Below are 24300 nucleotides of genomic sequence, written 5' to 3' on the forward strand. Positions count from 1 at the left end.
TAAAGCGGGAAATACGAATTGTGAAAAAAGTAGTCTATTGCATAGACTTTTTATATTTTCGCAACATAATAATTGTATCAACTTGTACATAGATGGTTTACGCCAATAAAAATGTTTTACATATTTCTTTCTTAAATCATGATAATTAATACATATTAAAATAAAATGATATTCGTCTTCCACATCTAAATTGCAACCAGGGCACAATCTTTGTTCTCTAGCAGTATCGGTATATCTGCCTGTTTCGATGGCCAAATTATGAGCAGATCATAGACGAAATTTAGATAAGACAATTCGGTATTTCGGAGGTATATATTTGGTCAAATATACGAGTAGATACAACGATATTATAGATATTTAATTAGCCATGCCTTTGGTTTGATGGTTATGTAAACCTTGACCAGGATGTTGTTTATCTGTACACAACGCCATTCATCGAACTCACCTGTAATTACCTGGCCGCGGGCAATTTGCTATTCGGTGGACTATATCGGGTATTTGCTATTGTCTTACTGTCAATCAGGTTAGGACATCCGTTAATTGGATTGTGATTTGAATTATGGAACCCCCGTACATCTATGCTCTAGGTTTTTTATTGTCACCTCCATTTTTAAAATGAAGATGTAAAAGCAAATGGAAATAAAATATACCTTATCATACCTAGGAATATATATTACATACACACACATATATATATGTCGTACACAGGTAAAACAAAAAATGGAAGGTGACTTATTCAGAAACAAAAATGGTTCTAAGAACTATTTCAACTAAAGGTTTAACCTTAAAAATTATTCCAGTCTAGTACTGTAATCACGGAATCGTGGCATACAGAAATCTTCCGTAATTTCTAAGGTATTCGTAAAAATTCTAAGCATGTATTTTCACCGTTTCGAATCTAAATGTACATGTATAGTCATACAAGAAGGGTTACAACATTATCACACTAAATATACTTATTTAAATATCACTTAGTATATTTTTAAAAAGGTACAAGATATTATATCTATTTTTAATGCCTGTATACAGGTAATTTCAATTTTCATTTAAACACTTTATGTGGTTACTTTTTGGATTATACGATAAATGTTCATATATCATACTATTAAATCTCGGTATGATATACAAAACGGTCGACAATGAATATACTATTTTAAGGATTTAGTATAATTTTGAAATAATGAATTTAAATCTACACTTAAACTGTAATATAGGAACATATGTCAGAAATACCATTGATGTATTTCTGCTTTTTAGTAAACGTTACGGATAAAGTTTCAAAGGCAACAATATAGATATACATATTTTTTCGGTATAAGTTCGGTACTGTAACTCCAATATCACATAACTGATAACCGTCCACATTTTATTTTTACTCAAAAACTGTGCCGTGTTTGCATCGTTATAGCAGAAGTTTTAATGAAATAAAAACACGGATTCTAGATATATTCATGCTAAATTTTGGGATTTTACTCGTAAAAAGATAGTGTTACATTATACTGGTTTTTTTTACAATGAAAATTTACATCGTATGCTATCTAAATCTCAGTCCAGACTGATTCGAACATCATTTTGATATCGCTATCAAATTGGACTGATTATCTAATCTAAAGTTAGATATATGCTTGTTTGAATTTTTGAAGTGGTGTAAATGGAATGTTTTGAAACTGAAAATATCTACATCATAAAGCTAGAATAACCATTTACTCGAAAAACTCAAATTGTAGATCTAACGTATACGTATATATGCTGTATACATGTGTCACGGTACAAAAATAGTAATTTTTATATTTCAAACATTTGTTCAGATATTTCAGTATAAATTGTATTTCAAAAATATAGGACATTATTATGGTTGGTTTGTATTAAGGATTTTGGAGCTAAGACTACATAATTGGATTTGAATAGTGTTCATTAGTTCGAGTTGACCAGTGACCAGTCTTGGCATGTTAAGGGAGTCGACAGGTGACCAGCCCCTAAGCTGGCTCAGCCAGTCTAATTGTAATTAGTAAAATAAACATGTCCATTTAATTTGGGTTCTATTGTACAATGTTGACCATAGGCATTTACTGTAAGGGCATATAAGAATATCACTGTAATGTAAGATTTTTAGGGTAACTCCGCCCACCAATTAATTGTATAGCCAATCAAAGTCTAACTTTCTATCTTTAGTAATTAATTGTAACATAGGGGATAATGATATGGAGTGTGTTAGTTAGTTAGAAAAAGAGTGTGGACCCGAGAGCAAGTGGTGTGCTGGCCTGTGCACAGGACCAATGGACATTTTAGACCAAATTTATAATTCAGGCCAGCATCCCAATATGTAATGTGTATTAGAATGACAAGAATGGAAAATAAATACTGAAGAGGAAATCAACTGTGTTTTGTTAATCATCAACAAATCAAATGAACAGTTCACCAAGTGCGTAGACCAAAAGGGAGGTTTCAGAAGGGTGTGGCTTATGCGATACCATGCTAATTCCCCAAACTAAATAGCCACATCCTGATGGACCTCCGAATCACAGAATTGGGGAAAATACCCAAAACCCCAGCAAACCACTTGGTGACAGATGGTGCAGAATTCCGGACCGGACCTCAAGCCAAGTTTTACAGCAAAGCAGGACAAGGACATAGCTATCAAGAAAGGATGAAGAGGACAAGACAAGACCCAAGTGAGTACAACCACTTTCTTTGTGCTTTCCTTTAGACACATGTTACAAAAATATAAACATATGCTTTAAATTAAATGGTTTGATTCAGTTTAACACTACGTAAGATATTATTATGGCCAATAGGAATAGGAAAAGTTTTTGTAGGAAAGATATCTGTAAAGAGGTCAGTAGAAAAATTTCAAACATTTCAATAGATGACAATGTTAAAATACACAGTACACCAATAGTTGGAAACAAAATTTTTGTAAAAATAGGAAGTCAAAAAGTACAAGCTTTAGTGGATACAGGAGCAGACATATCCTGTGTCACAAGTACATTTGTCAGACAATCATGTTTAGGAAAACATATCAAGCCTTCTTCTTTGAAATTAGTTACTGGTGTATGTGGTGAGCGTCACAAAGTTCTGGGTCAAATAGAAGTTCCAATCAAAATTGATGGTCTTATTCTATATCAAAATTGTTACGTTCTAGAGAGATTACATTCAACTGTTATATTAGGCATAGACTTTCTAAAAAGTCACCAAGCAAACCTTAATTTCAACAACAATACATTAGTGCTTAAAAATGGTTTTGCTCAGATTTCACTTATTTCCAAAGCACCAGAAAATAAAGCCAAGCTCACAGATAGTGTAACTATCCCACCTTTTGTTGAGAAAACTGTAAAAGTTAACATATTTGGTGTCCCAGAGAAATGCTCAGTTGTATTAGAACCAAGTCAGTGTTTATCTGTTAGGTACAATTTAGCTGGCAGTAAGTGTGTAACATATGTAAATCAAAGGGAAGGTTTTTATCAGTTATTTAATCCAACAAATACTGATGTGCATATACCAAAATTCACAGCAGTCGCCCATGTTGCATCGGAAGTAGATGATAATTCCATCACCATAGTGTCAAATGCCATTGCTCAAAGGCATAGCGATAGCAGTCAAAGAAAGCAAGACATTGATGCAGCTACAGACCTAGGGATTTCATTAAGGGATGCAGACTTAACAGAACACCAAAAACAGGAATTGCTAGCACTTATTGGGAAACACAGGAAGGCTTTTGCAAAAGATTTATCAGAAATCGGGAAAACAAATTTGGTTCAACATCGTATCGAGACAGGAAACGCAAGACCGGTAACGCCATTTTGTTACAGAAAAACTCCACAGCAAAGAGAGATAACAGAAAACCTTACAAGTGACATGTTGAGACAAGGCATCATTGAGGAATCGTCAAGTCCCTGTAATTCTCCTGTAGTCTTAGTCAAGAAAAAGAAACTCTCCCCGGACCAACCACAGGAATACAGGTTCGCTGTGGATTTCAGAAAACTGAATGCCGTGACAGAGGACATGCATTTTCCTCTGCCGCGATTAGATGACATCCTAGACACAATAGGGGATTCAAAAGCTACATTGTTTTCAACGCTGGATCTCGCAAGCGGGTTCTGGCAAATACCATTGGACCCAGAGACGAAACACAAGTCAGCTTTTGTCACTCATCAAGGGGTGTTTCATTTTAATCGCTTACCATTTGGACTAAAGAATGCACCAACGTCTTTCCAAGCCTTAATGAACAGAGTTCTGCGAAATCTAAACTTTAAATCAGCTTTAGTGTATATTGATGACATTTTGGTTTACAGCAGAACATTTCAGGAACATTTGAAACATTTAGAATTGATATTTACGACTTTAGAAGAGGCCAAGCTCACTTTAAAATCTGCGAAATGTAACTGGGCAGCAAAACATGTCCGGTACCTCGGCCACATCCTCTCAAAGGATGGGGTCAGTGTCGATCCAGAAAAAACCAGCGCAGTTGCAGAATTCCCGGTACCAAAAAACTACAAAACAGTTAAGGAGCTTCCTTGGGTTATGCAACTACTATCGTAAATTTGTAAAGGATTACGCCAAAATAGCCCAGCCTCTCAATGAACTGTTAAAGAAAGACATCAAATTCATTTGGACCAAGCACTGTGATCGTGCATTCAAAGCCCTAAAGACATGTCTAACAACAGCTCCAATATTGGCATTTCCGGACTTCAAGAAACAATTTATTGTATCAACAGATGCTTCAGATTTCGCCATTGGTTACGTGCTGGGACAAATGGATGATGAGGGAAAGCGTGAGCATGCTGTAGCTTATGGAGGCAGATCACTTCATGCAGGTGAGAGACGATGGAACATCAACGAAAAAGAGGGGCTAGCTTTGGTAGAAGCCATCAATACATTTAGGCCATATTTGGAAGGAGGAAAATTCACAGTTTACACAGATAATGCCACAGTAAAATGGATTCAAAACAACAAAAAGTTAAACAGCAAAGTGGCACGATGGGCTCTACAATTACAAGGATACAATTTTGAAGTAAAACACAAGGGAGGTCAAAGGAATCTCAATGCTGATGGACTTTCCAGAAGAGAGTACAAGGAGGCTGAGGAATTACAGACTACAGTACACATAGAGAAGGACCCAGAAGTTCCTGGTTATGACATTGGAGCTAACTTGATCAACGCAGAGAAAACAGAGGAGTCCCAAAAGGAATATATTACAGGTACATTTCAATATCACTCTGACACAACAAAATCAGCAAACATTAGTAATATTGACACTCAGAACAATGAAGAGGATGCAGACAATGAGGAAATACATACAGACACACAGTTATCTGATTTTCATGCAGAATTCCAAACCAACCCAGTTCTTTGTGAGCTACAACAACAGTGTCCAGATTTTGCTGATATTTTTAGCTACAAGAGGGATGGATTGCTGCCAGAAAACCACATTACGGCCAGAAAAGTAGTAGCAGAATCATACAACTTCGAAATTAGAGATGGCATTTTATTCCATATCTTTCAAAGAAGATTTAAGAACAAGGACGCTACAGAGAGACTTATATTTCAAGTTGCTGTTCCTCAATGTCTTCGACATGAAGTACTTTTAGCGTATCATGACAGCAAAGTAGCAGGTCATCAGGGACATGAACGAACGTATGAATCAATTAGGAACAAATATTACTGGCCACGTATGTACCAAGAGATTAAAGACTACGTCCAGGGTTGTGAGACATGTCAACAAACTATGAGAAATGCCAACAGTCATCCTACACCACTAAATCCCATGCCAGTAGAAGAAGTTTTCAGTAGATGGCACATGGACATACTGGGAGGATTACCGACGACTCAAGACAAGTACAAGTACATACTATTGGTGGTAGACAGTGCATCAAAATGATGTGAGGCATTCCCGCTGAAAACTCAGTCTGCAACAGAAATAGCAAATGTCTTATTTAGAGAATTTTTTACGCGATATGGTGCGCCACGGACCTTAATATCGGATCGAGGAAAGAACTTTATGTCCACTCTCATCCAAGCATTATCAGAGATGTTCCAAACCAAGCGGGTCTTCACAAGCTCATATCATCCACAAACAAATTCTGCCTGTGAAAGAATGAATTCAGTAATTCTACAACAACTCAGGATTCATTGTAACGAAAAACAAGACACATGGCCAGATTTTTTACCAGCAATCATGATGTCATATCGAATGACACCAGCTACACAGTCCACATTACATTCTCCATACTACATGCTATTTGGACAGGAGATGCGGATGCCAATCGATTCAGACCTCATTCCAAAACCAACGCTTCCACAGAATTTTCGGGTTCATCTGTCACAACATTTGAAAAATTTAGACATTGCTAGAAATTTGGCAAAAGAGAACATGAAGATTGCACAAGATAAATACAAAAAGCAATATGACAAGCATGCCAAACCTACAGAGTTTGTTGTAGGAGACAAAGTGTGGTTATATTGCACACAAGTCCCTGTTGGAACAGCACCCAAACTACACAGAAAATGGGTAGGACCCTACAACATCATACGAAAAGGACCAAAAGACACGTTTAAACTCAGAAGATGCAGTGATAACAAAGATGTCCGTTCTCTAATACACGCTGTTAGACTGAAAACATATTATGATCCTGAAAGAAGGCCAATCCATCCTCCGGAGCAGTATGAGGACGACACAGAGGAGGCAGAACTTAATGCTGAAGAACTTACTGAGCAGGAGGAATCACAGGAAAATGAAATCCCACCAGTCAACAACCCACCGAGACCACAGCTACAGCAACAGACTAATGATACGGCACAAACTCCACTACAAGACAATATTTTACAATCTCAACAGGCAACACAAGGACAAACTCAGAAACAGGCTGATATACAGAAAAACCAGGACAGACAAAGTCAAGCACGACACAAAGAAAAGAAATTGATTTCCAAAATTATATCGGCAAAACGCACAAAGGACACACTGTATTACTATGTACAATACAAAGACAGGAATATACCTAATGCATGACTATTTCAGAGTATGGTTCCTGAAGACCTAAGAAAAGAATTCCATGACCAAAAGAACATGGATGGAAGAAAAAGAAAACGTCCTTTGAAAAATCACAAATTTTTCAACAAGCAAGATGAGGACAAAAATGCTGCAGTTGTTGCATCAACTCAAAACCATCGTCCACCTCGGGACAAGTATTTTTGTGATCCATACAACAGAGACCAAGGCTGTACTAGCGCTGGACGCAAAGACGCTGACTGTATCACAAGGATAGCTTATTCAAGACATCGCCAGACTTTCTATTGCAAAGTTAGATACTCATCGACAAAGGAAGAATCAGCATGGATCCCTTTGGTACATGATGAAACAGTCAACAGTAGTGTAGGACCTACACTCATACTCAACTATGTAATACAGGAACAAACAAAAATAAATAAAGACACAAGGAACAGATATCTAAGTACTGACCAGCTGTATCAAAGGAACAATGCATGGATGTTGGAAACAGCATATGATGGAAGGACCACTTCCTATTTACTACAACTTCCAGGACAACAGCCTGAGTGGACCCAAGATGTAGTCATGGCACAAGTTGCTGTTAATCATGCCCTCAATATAATGTTGGATGTAGTATGTAGATCAGTAACAAAAATACCAGAACTTTGGTATAGGCCCAAAGAGGTTTTTACTTATAATTACTAAAGAAAACCAAATATAATGCCAGTGTAATAAGCAGTTGAGGACAATCAGATAGTTTTAACACAAATAAGAATTATCACTGTAGTAAAATGTGGTACCTTAAATTACCATGAGTCTTTCATCTATTTCGATCAACATAAACAGAAATTTTATTGAGAGCAAAGATGAGATATTACTTGCCTATAGTGTTTTAAATTGTTTTGTTTAGCGATACACTTTTGTGTAATGGCCATACACTTAGTGGAAATTCTAAAAACTTTCATTACATTATAGGTGACTAAATTTGGATGAGAAATAAAAAAAAATTGTAATAGTGGCAGGGTAGTTAAAAAAAATCCCTTTACTGTACTAGAGTGTTTGCGAGTGAGCTAGCCGAGCTGGTAACATTTACCAAAGTTTGCTCTTAAACTGCTAGTAGACAACACAGTATAGTGGGATATCTTTAATTACATTTTTTTTCTCTCTCTAAAAAAAGTCTTAGTTAGTAAAGTACATTTGTATATAGGCTTTCATTATTTCAAACCTTAAAAATATATATATATACATATATAACAGTTGAAATAAAATATTTATATCAGAATAAGAAATTAAATAGAAGAAAATATTTCAAGTAAAAAAAAAAGTTACATGTGTCTTTTAGGAAACAACAGCACGTGTTTATATGTGGTTGTACAGAAACTTGAAAATCTATCGGCCAGAGAAACAATTTTATTCAACTTATACAACGAAGTGATGAAGATACAGACAATCATGGAATGAACATATTTAGTGATGAACTTTAATTTTCACCAATGTAATTATCTATTGATGGACATATCAATGAACAATAATGAATTGACCTATGAAGTACAGACAGTGATGAGTTTACCTATGAAGTATAGACAGTGATGAATTTACCTATGAAGTATAGACAGTGATGAATTTACCTATGAAATAGACAGTGATGAATTTACATATGAAGTAGACAGTGATGAGTTTACATATGAAGTAGACAGTGATGAGTTTACCTATGAAGTAGACAGTGATGAGTTTACATATGAAGTAGACAGTGATGAGTTTACATATGAAGTAGACAATGATGAGTTTACATATGAAGTAGACAGTGATGAGTTTACCTATGAAGTAGACAGTGATGAGTTTACATATGAAGTAGACAGTGATGAGTTTACCTATGAAGTAGACAGTGATGAGTTTACATATGAAGTAGACAGTGATGAGTTTACCTATGAAGTAGACAGTGATGAGTTTACATATGAAGTAGACAGTGATGAGTTTACCTATGAAGTAGACAGTGATGAGTTTACATATGAAGTAGACAGTGATGAGTTTACATATGAAGTAGACAGTGATGAGTTTACCTATGAAGTAGACAGTGATGAGTTTACATATGAAGTAGACAGTGATGAGTTTACATATGAAGTAGACAGTGATGAGTTTACATATGAAGTAGACAGTGATGAGTTTACATATGAAGTAGACAGTGATGAGTTTACCTATGAAGTACACAGTGATGAGTTTACATATGAAGTAGACAGTGATGAGTTTACCTATGAAGTAGACAGTGATGAGTTTACCTATGAAGTAGACAGTGATGAGTTTACATATGAAGTATAGACAGTGATGAATTTACATATGAAGTAGACAGTGATGAGTTTACCTATGAAGTAGACAGTGATGAATTTACATATGAAGTAGACAGTGATGATTTTACATATGAAGTAGACAGTGATGAGTTTACATATGAAGTAGACAGTGATGAGTTTACCTATGAAGTAGACAGTGATGAGTTTACCTATGAAGTAGACAGTGATGAATTTACATATGAAGTAGACAGTGATGATTTTACATATGAAGTAGACAGTGATGAGTTTACATATGAAGTAGACAGTGATGAGTTTACATATGAAGTAGACAGTGATGAGTTTACATATGAAGTAGACAGTGATGAGTTTACATATGAAGTAGACAGTGATGAGTTTACTATGAAGTAGACAGTGATGAGTTTACCTATGAAGTAGACAGTGATGAGTTTACATATGAAGTAGACAGTGATGAGTTTACATATGAAGTATAGACAGTGATGAATTTACATATGAAGTAGACAGTGATGATTTTACATATGAAGTAGACAGTGATGAGTTTACATATGAAGTAGACAGTGATGAGTTTACATATGAAGTAGACAGTGATGAGTTTACATATGAAGTAGACAGTGATGAGTTTACATATGAAGTAGACAGTGATGAGTTTACATATGAAGTAGACAGTGATGAGTTTACCTATGAAGTAGACAGTGATGAGTTTACCTATGAAGTAGATAGTGATGAGTTTACCTATGAAGTAGACAGTGATGAGTTTACCTATGAAGTATAGACAGTGATGAGTTTACATATGAAGTAGACAGTGATGAGTTTACCTATGAAGTAGACAGTGATGAATTTACATATGAAGTATAGACAGTGATGAGTTTACCTATGAAGTATAGACAGTGATGAGTTTACATATGAAGTAGACAGTGATGAGTTTACCTATGAAGTAGACAGTGATGAGTTTACATATGAAGTAGACAGTGATGAGTTTACATATGAAGTAGACAGTGATGAGTTTACATATGAAGTAGACAGTGATGAGTTTACATATGAAGTAGACAGTGATGAGTTTACATATGAAGTAGACAGTGATGAGTTTACCTATGAAGTAGACAGTGATGAGTTTACATATGAAGTAGACAGTGATGAGTTTACCTATGAAGTAGACAGTGATGAGTTTACATATGAAGTAGACAGTGATGAGTTTCCATATGAAGTAGACAGTGATGAGTTTACCTATGAAGTAGACAGTGATGAGTTTACATATGAAGTAGACAGTGATGAGTTTACCTATGAAGTAGACAGTGATGAGTTTACATTATGAAGTAGACAGTGATGAGTTTACCTATGAAGTAGACAGTGATGAGTTTACATATGAAGTAGACAGTGATGAGTTTACATATGAAGTAGACAGTGATGAGTTTACATATGAAGTAGACAGTGATGAGTTTACATATGAAGTAGACAGTGATGAGTTTACCTATGAAGTAGACAGTGATGAGTTTACATATGAAGTAGACAGTGATGAGTTTACATATGAAGTAGACAGTGATGAGTTTACCTATGAAGTAGACAGTGATGATTTACATATGAAGTAGACAGTGATGATTTACATATGAAGTAGACAGTGATGAGTTTACATATGAAGTAGACAGTGATGAGTTTACATATGAAGTAGACAGTGATGAGTTTACCTATGAAGTAGACAGTGATGAGTTTACCTATGAAGTAGACAGTGAGTTTACTATGAAGTAGACAGTGATGATTTACATATGAAGTAGACAGTGATGATTTACATATGAAGTAGACAGTGATGAGTTTACATATGAAGTAGACAGTGATGAGTTTACCTATGAAGTAGACAGTGATGAGTTTACATATGAAGTATAGACAGTGATGAATTTACCTATGAAGTAGACAGTGATGAGTTTACCTATGAAGTAGACAGTGATGAATTTACCTATGAAGTAGACAGTGATGAGTTTACATATGAGTATAGACAGTGATGATTTACATATGAAGTAGACAGTGATGATTTACATATGAAGTAGACAGTGATGAGTTTACATATGAAGTAGACAGTGATGAGTTTACATATGAAGTAGACAGTGATGAGTTTACATATGAAGTAGACAGTGATGAGTTTACATATGAAGTAGACAGTGATGAGTTTACATATGAAGTAGACAGTGATGAGTTTACCTATGAAGTAGACAGTGATGAGTTTACCTATGAAGTAGACAGTGATGAGTTTACCTATGAAGTAGACAGTGATGAGTTTACCTATGAAGAGTAGTGATGAGTTTACCTATGAAGTAGACAGTGATGAGTTTACTATGAAGTATAGACAGTGATGAGTTTAATATGAAGTAGACAGTGATGAGTTTACCTATGAAGTAGACAGTGATGAATTTACATATGAAGTATAGACAGTGATGAGTTTACCTATGAAGTATAGACAGTGATGAGTTTACATATGAAGTAGACAGTGATGAGTTTACCTATGAAGTAGACAGTGATGAGTTTACATATGAAGTAGACAGTGATGAGTTTACATATGAAGTAGACAGTGATGAGTTTACATATGAAGTAGACAGTGATGAGTTTACATATGAAGTAGACAGTGATGAGTTTACATATGAAGTAGACAGTGATGAGTTTACCTATGAAGTAGACAGTGATGAGTTTACCTATGAAGTAGACAGTGATGAGTTTACCTATGAAGTAGACAGTGATGAGTTTACATATGAAGTAGACAGTGATGAGTTTACATATGAAGTAGACAGTGATGAGTTTACCTATGAAGTAGACAGTGATGAGTTTACATATGAAGTAGACAGTGATGAGTTTACCTATGAAGTAGACAGTGATGAGTTTACATATGAAGTAGATAGTGATGAGTTTACCTATGAAGTAGACAGTGATGAGTTTACATATGAAGTAGACAGTGATGAGTTTACCTATGAAGTAGACAGTGATGAGTTTACATATGAAGTAGACAGTGATGAGTTTACCTATGAAGTAGACAGTGATGAGTTTACCTATGAAGTAGACAGTGATGAGTTTACCTATGAAGTAGACAGTGATGAGTTTACATATGAAGTAGACAGTGATGAATTTACCTATGAAATAGACAGTGATGAGTTTACCTATGAAGTAGACAGTGATGAGTTTACATATGAAGTAGACAGTGATGAGTTTACCTATGAAGTAGACAGTGATGAGTTTACATATGAAGTAGACAGTGATGAGTTTACATATGAAATAGACAGTGATGAGTTTACATATGAAGTACACAGTGATGAGTTTACCTATGAAGTAGACAGTGATGAGTTTACATATGAAGTATAGACAGTGATGAGTTTACCTATGAAGTAGACAGTGATGAGTTTACCTATGAAGTAGACAGTGATGAGTTTACCTATGAAGTAGACAGTGATGAGTTTACATATGAAGTAGACAGTGATGAGTTTACCTATGAAGTAGACAGTGATGAGTTTACATATGAAGTAGACAGTGATGAGTTTACCTATGAAGTAGACAGTGATGAGTTTACCTATGAAGTAGACAGTGATGAGTTTACCTGTGAAGTAGACAGTGATGAGTTTACATATGAAGTAGACAGTGATGAGTTTACCTATGAAGTAGACAGTGATGAGTTTACCTATGAAGTAGACAGTGATGAGTTTACCTATGAAGTAGACAGTGATGAGTTTACCTATGAAGTAGACAGTGATGAATTTACCTATGAAGTAGACAGTGATGAATTTACCTATGAAATAGACAGTGATGAGTTTACCTATGAAGTAGACAGTGATGAGTTTACCTATGAAGTAGACAGTGATGAATTTACCTATGAAATAGACAGTGATGAGTTACCTATGAAATATACAGTAATGAATTTACCTATGAAGTAGCCAGTGATGAATTTACCTAATGATGAAGGAACCCAGTGATGAATTTACCTAATGTTGCATGAACCCAGTGAAGTAATGAAAATATTTAATGAATGAACCAGTCATGTGATCAACATATCTAATGATGAAAAGTCTGTGTATAGACATGCTAATGAAGATTCCAGTGAGGGAAACACAATAAACATTTCCAGTAATGGACATTCATATAATGTAACGTACATATCAAGTGATAAATGGAGTGACTATAATAATGAACATATATGTTGATGAATTTAGTGAAAATAATTTGTATATTGAGAATTTAATGGAGACAGTCAAAGATGAAATATAGTCATAATGTGTTTTGTTTATAGCTCCTTGTTTTCAAAAGACAGCATTATGATAACTTTGTATGTGAATCAAGTTAATCAATACTGCAGTATGTACATAAGTTAATATGTTATTTCTTTTTCATGACAGTTTTATATGTATTTTCATGTAACATGTTATGTGAATGTGTGAGAGTCATCTTATAGATTAGTGTTTTATTATTTTGAGTATAATATGTAGGTACTTTTACTTACAATATTACATTGTAATAGACATCAGTTTTGCTTACATTACATTATTATGTAATAATAGACTAAAAATTAATGTTTTTATGGGAGTAACAGTTTTTTTTTGATATAACTTATTATTATTTGTTTCTTTCTTTAAATTACTAAGTCAAGATTTTTTTTTCCTCCTATAATACGACAATCGTGTCTATAGCCTGATCACCTATATTCATGAGCGTTGTTTTTGTTAGTCTGTTATGACTTGATCAATCATGCAGACTAGCATTATTTCATATAGTTAATGCATTTTATTTGTTTAAAAACAAGTTCTGTAGGTTAATTATTTTTTTTTCTTATGTATATATAATTGTATTCTGTAAAAGTATTGCTTAAATTTGTCAAAAAAAAAAGTGTTATTATAAATTAAGCATTTTTGTTATTAAAAGCTTTTAAAGTTTGCGGAGAGCAAACTTATTGGGAAGGGAGGAATGTGTCACGGTACAAAAATAGTAATTTTTATATTTCAAACATTTGTTCAGATATTTCAGTATAAATTGTATTTCAAAAATATAGGAGATTATTATAGTTGGTTTGTATTAAGGATTTTGGAGCTAAGACTACATAATTGGATTTGAATAGTGTTCATTAGTTCGAGTTGACCAGTGACCAGTCTTGGCATGTTAAGGGAGTCGACAGGTGACCAGCCCCTAAGCTGGCTCAGCCAGTCTAATTGTAATTAGTAAAATAAACATGTCCATTTAATTTGGGTTCTATTGTACAATGTTGACCATAGACATTTACTGTAAGGGCATATTAGAATATCACTGTAATGTAAGATTTTTAGGGTAACTCCGCCCACCAATTAATTGTATAGCCAATCAAAGTCTAACTTTCTATCTTTAGTAATTAATTGTAACATAGGGGATAATGATATGGAGTGTGTTAGTTAGTTAGTTAGAAAAAGAGTGTGGACCCGAGAGCAAGTGGTGTGCTGGCCTGTGCACAGGACCAATGGACATTTTAGACCAAATTTATAGTTCAGGCCAGCATCCCAATATGTAATGTGTATTAGAATGACAAGAATGGAAAATAAATACTGAAAAGGAAATCAACTGTGTTTTGTTAATCATCAACAAATCAAATGAACAGTTCACCAAGTGCGTAGACCAAAAGGGAGGTTTCAGAAGGGTGTGGCTTATGCGATACCATGCTAATTCCCCAAACTAAATAGCCACATCCTGATGGACCTCCGAATCACAGAATTGGGGAAAATACCCAAAACCCCAGCAAACCATTGGTGACACACGTATAGTACTATAGGCTTACCTTGTGTAGCTGCGGACTACTCTGACATCACAAGACCACGTGACCACCTAGCTCATTATCTTTGAATCGTAGTCGACACTACCCGTAAATCACGACCAAAACCAACCGATACTAGCGCTAAAAGCTAGGCGATTCGTTGGGTGGGACTTAATTTTTCATTCATCCAAAGCAATATCCTGACGTATTATCAAAAAATTTTTTTGGCTGCACAAATCCTTTAATATATATGTATACTGTATATGTGCGAAAAATCACCATCCTTTAGTATATGTGCGAAAAAAAATCACCATCCTTAAGTATATGTGCGAAAAATCACCTTTCTTAGTATAAGCTTACAGTATGGGTGCGAAAACCCATGCACTCTACATCAAATGCAACTTCGCTTTATGTCCATGAGAATAGTATGATGCAGGAACTGACCTTTTCGATTAATTTATAAATATGTGACATAATTTTTTTTAAAAGGAAACAAAGAACATCTGTCTGTCTGTTTGCCTGTCAGATCCAGTATGACGCTTCATATGTTTGTTTGTTTGTTTGTTTGTTTTTTTTTTTTCAAATTGAACATATGCCGGATTTCTTATAACGGATCCGGCTTCTACCTTTTCATTCCATCGACACTTCCTGTGACGTCATATCAAAATATGGCGGAATGATATTTTGAGGAGAAAGCCATGTCAGGGCGACCGCCGAATGATAGGTTCGTAGCATCTATATACATTTAATTTCATGTGCATGTTCTATTAATTTGTTTTATCAACATGTCCGGATGCGAATGGCTCTGTTTGAGCGCTTTGACTTGCAGATATAAGTCGATAACCATGACCGTAATAATGGGATTCTGATGATTGTTTACTCGGGTTTTCAGTTTTGTTTAGTTCGTTATTTGCATGAGTAATTCAGTGTTTGAGGTTACCATATTTACCACTATGACTTCGATAATATCATAATATATATCGTAGGTAAACACATAGCACCGACAGACTGAGATAGCATATAGTGCTATTGTAGTTCTTTTAACACCAGTCGACTCAGGAGTGAAGTCGTTTAGATTTGTTGATGAGTCTACGTAGAGAGTTTGTTATCCATGGAAGTTTATGTTTGTATGTCAAATGTTTTTGGGGTATGTTCTTTTCCACTGAATTGTGTAGTGTAGATTTGAATTTGTTCCATAATGAGTCCGCAGTTTCATTTGTTTGTTGCTCTAGTGATACATGCAGTTAACACTTTAATTAGCCTTAGATAATCCACTTTGATAGGTGAGGCATTGTTTTTACAATCTTTAATACCTTGTATCATATAAAATGGCTACCATACACAGAGCGGTACCTCAACATTCATAGATCGTCAGCCCCTCAGAATGGACAGATTTTTTCCCCGTAAAATTTTTAAATCTCCTCTATCAATATAATTTGCGCACCCCCAACTTCAAATTTTATTTTTGCACAGAAAAAGTGCGCAAATTTCACAAGTTTTTACGGTAGAAGCTGAAACTTTTCAATGGTGGTAAGGGTGTAAAGTAAGTAACTTTTGTAAGTGAAGGAAAATACTAAATCGTCTGATCCTGTTTTTGATAGTGAAAAAATACCATTTGTCAGCGGTGGAGCATCTTTAAATGTTAGGCATAGAGCAATTTTGATAATTTTGTAAGAAAACAGTTTTAATAGGCAGTCAATTTCTTTATGCATGTAGGTCCTGATACTCTCATTGGATCATTTCTACACATGAAAACGCAAAGTTAAAAGTTCAATTGAATGCATAAAGGGGACGAAATGAAAATTGAATACAAATGTACTCTTTATTTGTGCCCTTATTTTATTGTGATAGCGATGAAGACTAGTCACATATCAAATTTCATTGTAATAACATCCTCCGTTTTTTTTGCCCATCGAATGTCAATTTAACGGTATCCACGTCTATACGTATGTCGTGGTGCACATGTTACATAGCCAGAACCCATGCTCGCAGGTTTTAGGGCCCTAAGGCGTTTCATAACACTCTAGTATGCTTCTTTTTGCTGTTGCCGTTGTTTGATCTTGTGTATATTGGGATATAACTTCTTGTTAGTGTCTTGTTCATGTCGGGTTTTCGGCTTAAAAACGTCAATTTTCTGACACGACCTCGCACCAACTTTTAGTTAGTATAATTGTAAACCCTGGAAACGAAACGGAAATACAATTTTCCGGAAAAAGTAAACCTAAAAAGTAGGCGATTCGGATAACAAATTAAAATATATAATGTAATTCTCGGTTATGTGTAGTTATGACTATGATTTTTTGTTTTGTTTTTGAAAATTGATTGATGTGCAAGCAGTTGTGTTTTTGCGTCAATGGTAGCTACGCCACTGTAAGGAGCAACAGAGGATGATCTAATTATAAATTAGAAAGCCATTGATTTACACTTCTGGACTTTGTTTTTCATGGTCTTTAGAACAAACTTATATAAAGGTGACTATAGAAGGCAACTGGCCCCTATATATATCATAATATGATGAAACAGATATCTGCTGGCCGAATTTTTTCATTTCTGTTTTGCATGAACATTAGTTCTTTGGAAACTAATAGAATACCAATTTTGTAAACTACAAAAAATGCTTGAGTTAAAGATACATCTCCCAGAATTTAGAAGCAGTTGTATTTGGACATATACGGTAAACTTGTGTTATGGTTTCTGTTAGGAAATGTTTGAAATAATTGTCATCATTACCATGGTAACAGATCATAGGATCCTTGGTGATATTTGAGGTTTTTGTCTGATGTATTAGGATCCATTGTGTTGATGTGTATATATAGCTGTATATAGCATAGATAGGGATTTTAATAGCACTATGATTGGCTTTGTTAAATGAAACCAAGGTAATTAGTTGTAGCTCGTACAGGTAGGAAGGGGAGGTAATTAGTTGTAGGATGTACAGGTAGGAAGGGGAGGTATACTACGGGAGCTTCGTAGTGTACAGAGTCTGGTGGTGTGCATAGCCTCATGGTGTACAAACCAAGGTAATTAGTTGTAGCTCGTACAGGTAGGAAGGGGTGGGTACTACGGGAGCTTCGTAGTGTACAAGTCTGGTGGTGTACAGAGTCTGGTGGTGTACGGCTTGTTCTGTGGTGTACGAGTACAGGCTTCTGGTGTACAGAGTCTGGTGGTGTACAGAGTCTGGTGGTGTACAGAGCCTGTGTGTACAGAGCTGTGGTGTACAGAGCCTGTGGTGTACAGAGTTGGTGTGTACAGAGTCTGGTATTAAGAGCCTCGTGGTGTACAGAGTCTGGTGTGTACAGAGCTTCGTGGTGTACAGAGTCTGGTGGTGTACAGAGCCTTGTGGTGTACAGAGCCTGGTGGTGTACAGAGCCTGGTGGTGTACAGAGTCTGTGGTGTACAGAGCCTGGTGGTGTACAGAGTCTTGTGGTGTACAGAGCCTGGTGGTGTACAGAGCCTGGTGGTGTACAGAGTCTGGTGGTGTACAGAGTCTGGTGTGTACAGAGTCTGGTGGTGTACAGAGTCTGGTGGTGTACAGAGCCTTGTGTACAGATGGTGTACAGAGTCTGGTGGTGTACAGAGTCTGGTGGTGTACAGAGTCTGGTGGTGTACAGAGTTGGTGGTGTACAGAGTCTGGTGGTGTACAGAGCTCTGGTGGTGTACAGAGTCTGGTGGTGTACAGAGTCTGGTGGTGTACAGAGTCTGGTGGTGTACAGAGTGTACAGAGTCTGGTGGTGTACAGAGCCTCTGGTGGTGTACAGAGCCTGGTGGTGTACAGAGTCTGGTGGTGTACAGAGTCTGGTGGTGTACAGAGTCTGGTGTGTACAGAGTCTGGTGGTGTACAGAGTCTGGTGGTGTACAGAGTCTGGTGTGTGTACAGAGTCTGGTGGTGTACAGAGTCTGGTGGTGTACAGAGTCTGGTGGTGTACAGAGTCTGGTGGTGTACAGAGTCTGGTGGTGTACAGAGCCTGGTGGTGTACAGAGTCTGGTGGTGTACAGAGTCTGGTGGTGTACAGAGTCTGGTGGTGTACAGAGTCTGGTGGTGTACAGAGTCTGGTGGTGTACAGAGCTGGTGTGTACAGAGTCTGGTGGTGTACAGAGTCTGTGTGTACAGGCTGGTGTGTACAGACTGGTGGGAGCTGTGTTACAGAGTCTGGTGGTGTACAGAGTCTGGTGGTGTACAGAGTCTGGTGGTGTACAGAGTCTGGTGGTGTACAGAGCCTGGTGGTGTACAGAGTCTGGTGGTGTACAGAGCCTGGTGGTGTACAGAGTCTGGTGGTGTACAGAGTTGGTGGTGTACAGAGCCTGGTGGTGTACAGAGTCTGGTGGTGTACAGAGCTGGTGGTGTACAGAGTCTGGTGGTGTACAGAGTCTGGTGGTGTACAGAGTCTGGTGGTGTACAGAGTCTGTGGTGTGAGTGGTGTACAGAGTCTGGTGTGGTGTACAGAGTCTGGTGGTGTACAGAGTCTGGTGGTGTACAGAGTCTGGTGGTGTACAGAGTCTGGTGGTGTACAGAGTCTGTGTGTACAGAGTTGTGTACAGAGTCTGGTGGTGTGTGTACAGAGTCTGGTGGTGTACAGAGCCTGGTGGTGTACAGAGTCTGGTGGTGTACAGAGCCTGGTGGTGTACAGAGTCTGGTGGTGTACAGAGTCTGGTAGTGTACAGAGTCTGGTGGTGTACAGAGTCTGGTGGTGTACAGAGTCTGGTGGTGTACAGAGTCTGGTTGTACAGAGTCTGGTGGTGTACAGAGCTGTGGTGTACAGAGTCTGGTGGTGTACAGAGTCTGGTGGTGTACAGAGTCTGGTGGTGTACAGAGTCTGGTGGTGTACAGAGCCTGGTGGTGTACAGAGTCTGGTGGTGTACAGAGTCTGGTGGTGTACAGAGTCTGGTGGTGTACAGAGTCTGGTGGTGTACAGAGTCTGGTGGTGTACAGAGTCTGGTGGTGTACAGAGTCTGGTGGTGTACAGAGTCTGGTGGTGTACAGAGTCTGGTGGTGTACAGAGCCTGGTGGTGTACAGAGTCTGGTGGTGTACAGAGCATGGTGGTGTACAGAGCCTGGTGGTGTACAGAGCCTTGTGGTGTACAGAGTCTGGTGGTGTACGGTGCAGAGTCTGGTGTGTACAGAGTTGGTGGTGTACAGAGCCTGGTGGTGTACAGAGCCTGGTGGTGTACAGAGTCTGGTGGTGTACAGAGCCTGGTGGTGTACAGAGTCTGGTGGTGTACAGAGTCTGGTGGTGTACAGAGCCTGGTGGTGTACAGAGTCTGGTGGTGTACAGAGTCTGGTGGTGTACAGAGTCTGGTGGTGTACAGAGTCTGGTGGTGTACAGAGTCTGGTGGTGTACAGAGTCTGGTGGTGTACAGAGCCTGGTGGTGTACAGAGTCTGGTGGTGTACAGAGTCTGGTGGTGTACAGAGTCTGGTGGTGTACAGAGTCTGGTGGTGTACAGAGTCTGGTGGTGTACAGAGTCTGGTGGTGTACAGAGCTGTGGTGGTGTGTACAGAGTCTGGTGGTGTACAGAGTCTGGTGGTGTACAGAGTCTGTGTGCGTGGTGTACAGAGTTTGGTGGTGTACAGAGTCTGGTGGTGTACAGAGCCTGGTGGTGTACAGAGTCTGGTGGTGTACAGAGTCTGGTGGTGTACAGAGTCTGGTGGTGTACAGAGCCTGGTGGTGTACAGAGTCTGGTGGTGTACAGAGTCTGGTGGTGTACAGAGTCTGGTGGTGTACAGAGTCTACATGGTGGTGTACAGAGTCTGGTGGTGTACAGAGCCTGGTGGTGTACAGAGTCTGGTGGTGTACAGAGCTCTGGTGGTGTACAGAGCCTGGTGGTGTACAGAGTCTGGTGGTGTACAGAGCCTGGTGGTGTACAGAGTCTGGTGGTGTACAGAGTCTGGTGGTGTACAGAGCCTGGTGGTGTACAGAGTCTGGTGGTGTACAGAGTCTGGTGGTGTACAGAGTCTGGTGGTGTACAGAGTCTGGTGGTGTACAGAGTCTGGTGGTGTACAGAGCCTGGTGGTGTACAGAGTCTGGTGGTGTACAGAGTCTGGTGGTGTACAGAGTCTGGTGGTGTACAGAGTCTGGTGGTGTACAGAGTCTGGTGGTGTACAGAGTCTGGTGGTGTACAGAGTCTGGTGGTGTACTGTGTACAGAGTCTGGTGGTGTACAGAGCTGTGGTGTACAGAGTCTGGTGGTGTACAGAGTCTGGTGGTGTACAGAGTCTGGTGGTGTACAGAGCCTGTGGTGTACAGAGCTGGTGGTGTACAGAGTCTGGTGGTGTACAGAGTCTGGTGGTGTACAGAGTCTGGTGGTGTACAGAGTCTGGTGGTGTACAGAGTCTGGTGGTGTACAGAGTCGTGTACTGGTGGTGGTGTACAGAGTCTGGTGGTGTACAGAGTCTGTGGTACAGAGTCTGGTGGTGTACAGAGTCTGGTGGTGTACAGAGTCTGGTGGTGTACAGAGTCTTGGTGGTGGTGTACAGAGTCTGGTGGTGTACAGAGTCTGGTGGTGTACAGAGAGCCTTGTGGTGTACAGAGTCTGGTGGTGTACAGAGTCTGGTGGTGTACAGAGTCTGGTGGTGTACAGGCTGGTGGTGTACAGAGTCTGGTGGTGTACAGAGTCTGGTGGTGTACAGAGCCTGGTGGTGTACAGAGTCTGGTGGTGTACAGAGTGGTTGTACAGAGTCTGGTGGTGTACAGAGTCTGGTGGTGTACAGAGCCTGGTGGTGTACAGAGTCTGGTGGTGTACTGTGGTGTACAGAGTCGGTGTGTACAGAGTCTGGTGGTGTACAGAGTCTGGTGGTGTACAGAGCCTGGTGGTGTACAGAGTCTGGTGGTGTACAGAGCCTGGTGGTGTACAGAGTCTGGTGGTGTACAGAGTCTGGTGGTGTACAGAGTCTGGTGGTGTACAGAGCCTGGTGGTGTACAGAGTCTGGTGGTGTACAGAGCCTGGTGGTGTACAGAGTCTGGTGGTGTACAGAGTCTGGTGGTGTACAGAGTCTGGTGGTGTACAGAGCCTGGTGGTGTACAGAGTCTGGTGGTGTACAGAGTCTGGTGGTGTACAGAGTCTGGTGGTGTACAGAGCCTGGTGGTGTACAGAGTCTGGTGGTGTACAGAGTCTGGTGGTGTACAGAGTCTGGTGGTGTACAGAGTCTGGTGGTGTACAGAGTCTGGTGGTGTACAGAGTCTGGTGGTGTACAGAGTCTGGTGGTGTACAGAGCCTGGTGGTGTACAGAGTCTGGTGGTGTACAGAGTCTGGTGGTGTACAGAGTCTGGTGGTGTACAGAGTCTGGTGGTGTACAGAGTCTGGTGGTGTACAGAGTCTGGTGGTGTACAGAGTCTGGTGGTGTACAGAGTCTGGTGGTGTACAGAGTCTGGTGGTGTACAGAGTCTGGTGGTGTACAGAGTCTGGTGGTGTACAGAGTCTGGTGGTGTACAGAGTCTGGTGGTGTACAGAGTCTGGTGGTGTACAGAGCCTGGTGGTGTACAGAGTCTGGTGGTGTACAGAGTCTGGTGGTGTACAGAGCCTGGTGGTGTACAGAGTCTGGTGGTGTACAGAGTCTGGTGGTGTACAGAGCCTTGTGGTGTACAGAGAGTCTGGTGGTGTACAGAGCTGGTGGTCTGGTGGTGTACAGAGTCTGGTGGTGTGAGTGTGTACGAGTCTGGTGTGTACAGAGTCTGGTGGTGTACAGAGTCTGGTGGTGTACAGAGTTGGTGGTGTACAGAGTCTGGTGGATGTACAGAGCTGGTGGTGTACAGAGTCTGGTGTGTACAGAGCCTGGTGTACAGAGTCTGGTGTACAGAGCTTGGTGGTGTACAGAGTTTGTAGTGTACAGAGAGTCTTGTGGTGTAAAGAGTTTGGTGGTGTACAGAGCATGGTGAAAAATGAAAAGTTGCTTAATAAGATTAGGTGAATGCAAGCCTATATATAGTTTTGATAGTTATGGCCTGATGCCTAAGGCAATTGAAATTATGCCTCAAAAAGGGGAAGGATGATTATAGGGACATAGGCGCTTATTGCATTGAATATGGTATGTCAACCTTTCTTGACCTACAAATCCCACCAGTGCTGCCCTTACCTGTGAATCACAGTTTAGGCTAAGAAAATTAGCATGCATTAACAAGTTAGCAAAAGTGACATCTGTTTGTACTGTAAGTTACGTTATGAACATGAGATTGATAAAACACAGAATAAAGGGAAAATTTTCAACCATAAAAAAACATTGATTCCATTTTGAAGGGAATGGGTATGTGAGATCACAAATAAAACTGAACATTTCTACCTTGTAGCATTTCAGTGTTAATGGCCTATATTACTGGGTCCATTCCAGTGAGATGTTATAAACAGGATGTTTACTGATCAAATGTATTATCAAATGCTGTGGAAACTGATTGTAATGAAACATTACATATTGGACAGCAACATACCCTTTTGAATTCATATTATATTGTGAGCAAGTTTGAAATGAAGGGTTCGTCAACAGTACCTTACATATACAGAGTTATTGCCCCTAGTAAGAAAATCATTATAACAATTATTGGACCTTGTGAACAAGATAACTTCAGTACATATCCACTTATTGACTCTGTTATCATGGATTTAATTTTCTCTAAAAATTCAAATGAAAAAAATGATACACCATATCATGCAGTTAAAATCACTCTAAAGACGTGTGTTAGCACAGATATTTGTACATATTCAATGGTAAAGGCCCATTGGACCTCTTGTTTCTGGTGGATTTGACAGATTAGCGGTCTATATCTATATATATGATGGAGATGAGCTGTTGGTGTGACAGACACAAGTCTGCTAACAGGGTGCTAATTGGACATCGATGATTAGTGGTTAGCGTCACAGAGAGGCTGGTATTGTCACATGGCGCAGAGAGCCACACAAGCTGGTCTTGTGTTGTATCATGCATACAGATATGGAATATTGTGACTGTGTGTTGTTGACAGCAGGTATTGTCAGCGACTCTTCAGTGATCATCTCGGCTGATTATTGACAAAAAGATGTTCAAACCTTGTGTGGAATAAGTGAAATGTTGCTGGCTATGTATAACCTGGACTGAAGGATTCCCTGTTGTTAGAGCCGCGGATTAACGTGATTATGAAAACTGCATTGGAATATAGCAGTTAGGAGAAATAGACAATTATATATGACATAAAGACATCTGTAGGTTTCTATAAAAGATGCCTGCACTGTGTGCAGTGGAAGGAAGTTGACATTTAGAATGCAGAACTATGGCATTTACATTTGAGATGTGTCTTAGGATT

The 24300-nt window shown here is 38.7% G+C and overlaps 2 protein-coding genes across 5 annotated transcripts in view; one reads left to right on the forward strand and one right to left on the reverse strand.

Moving 5' to 3' along the window:
• LOC138331040 (aspartate--tRNA ligase, mitochondrial-like) overlaps nt 1–24300 on the reverse strand; it is a 669399-nt gene that overhangs the window by 384179 nt on the left and 260920 nt on the right. The window lies entirely within an intron of this gene.
• The window catches only part of LOC138331034 (uncharacterized), a 213252-nt gene that overhangs the window by 154217 nt on the left and 34735 nt on the right, over nt 1–24300 (forward strand). The window lies entirely within an intron of this gene.

The sequence above is a fragment of the Argopecten irradians genome, chromosome 9, assembly GCF_041381155.1.
Source record: "Argopecten irradians isolate NY chromosome 9, Ai_NY, whole genome shotgun sequence".
Taxonomy (NCBI): domain Eukaryota; kingdom Metazoa; phylum Mollusca; class Bivalvia; order Pectinida; family Pectinidae; genus Argopecten; species Argopecten irradians.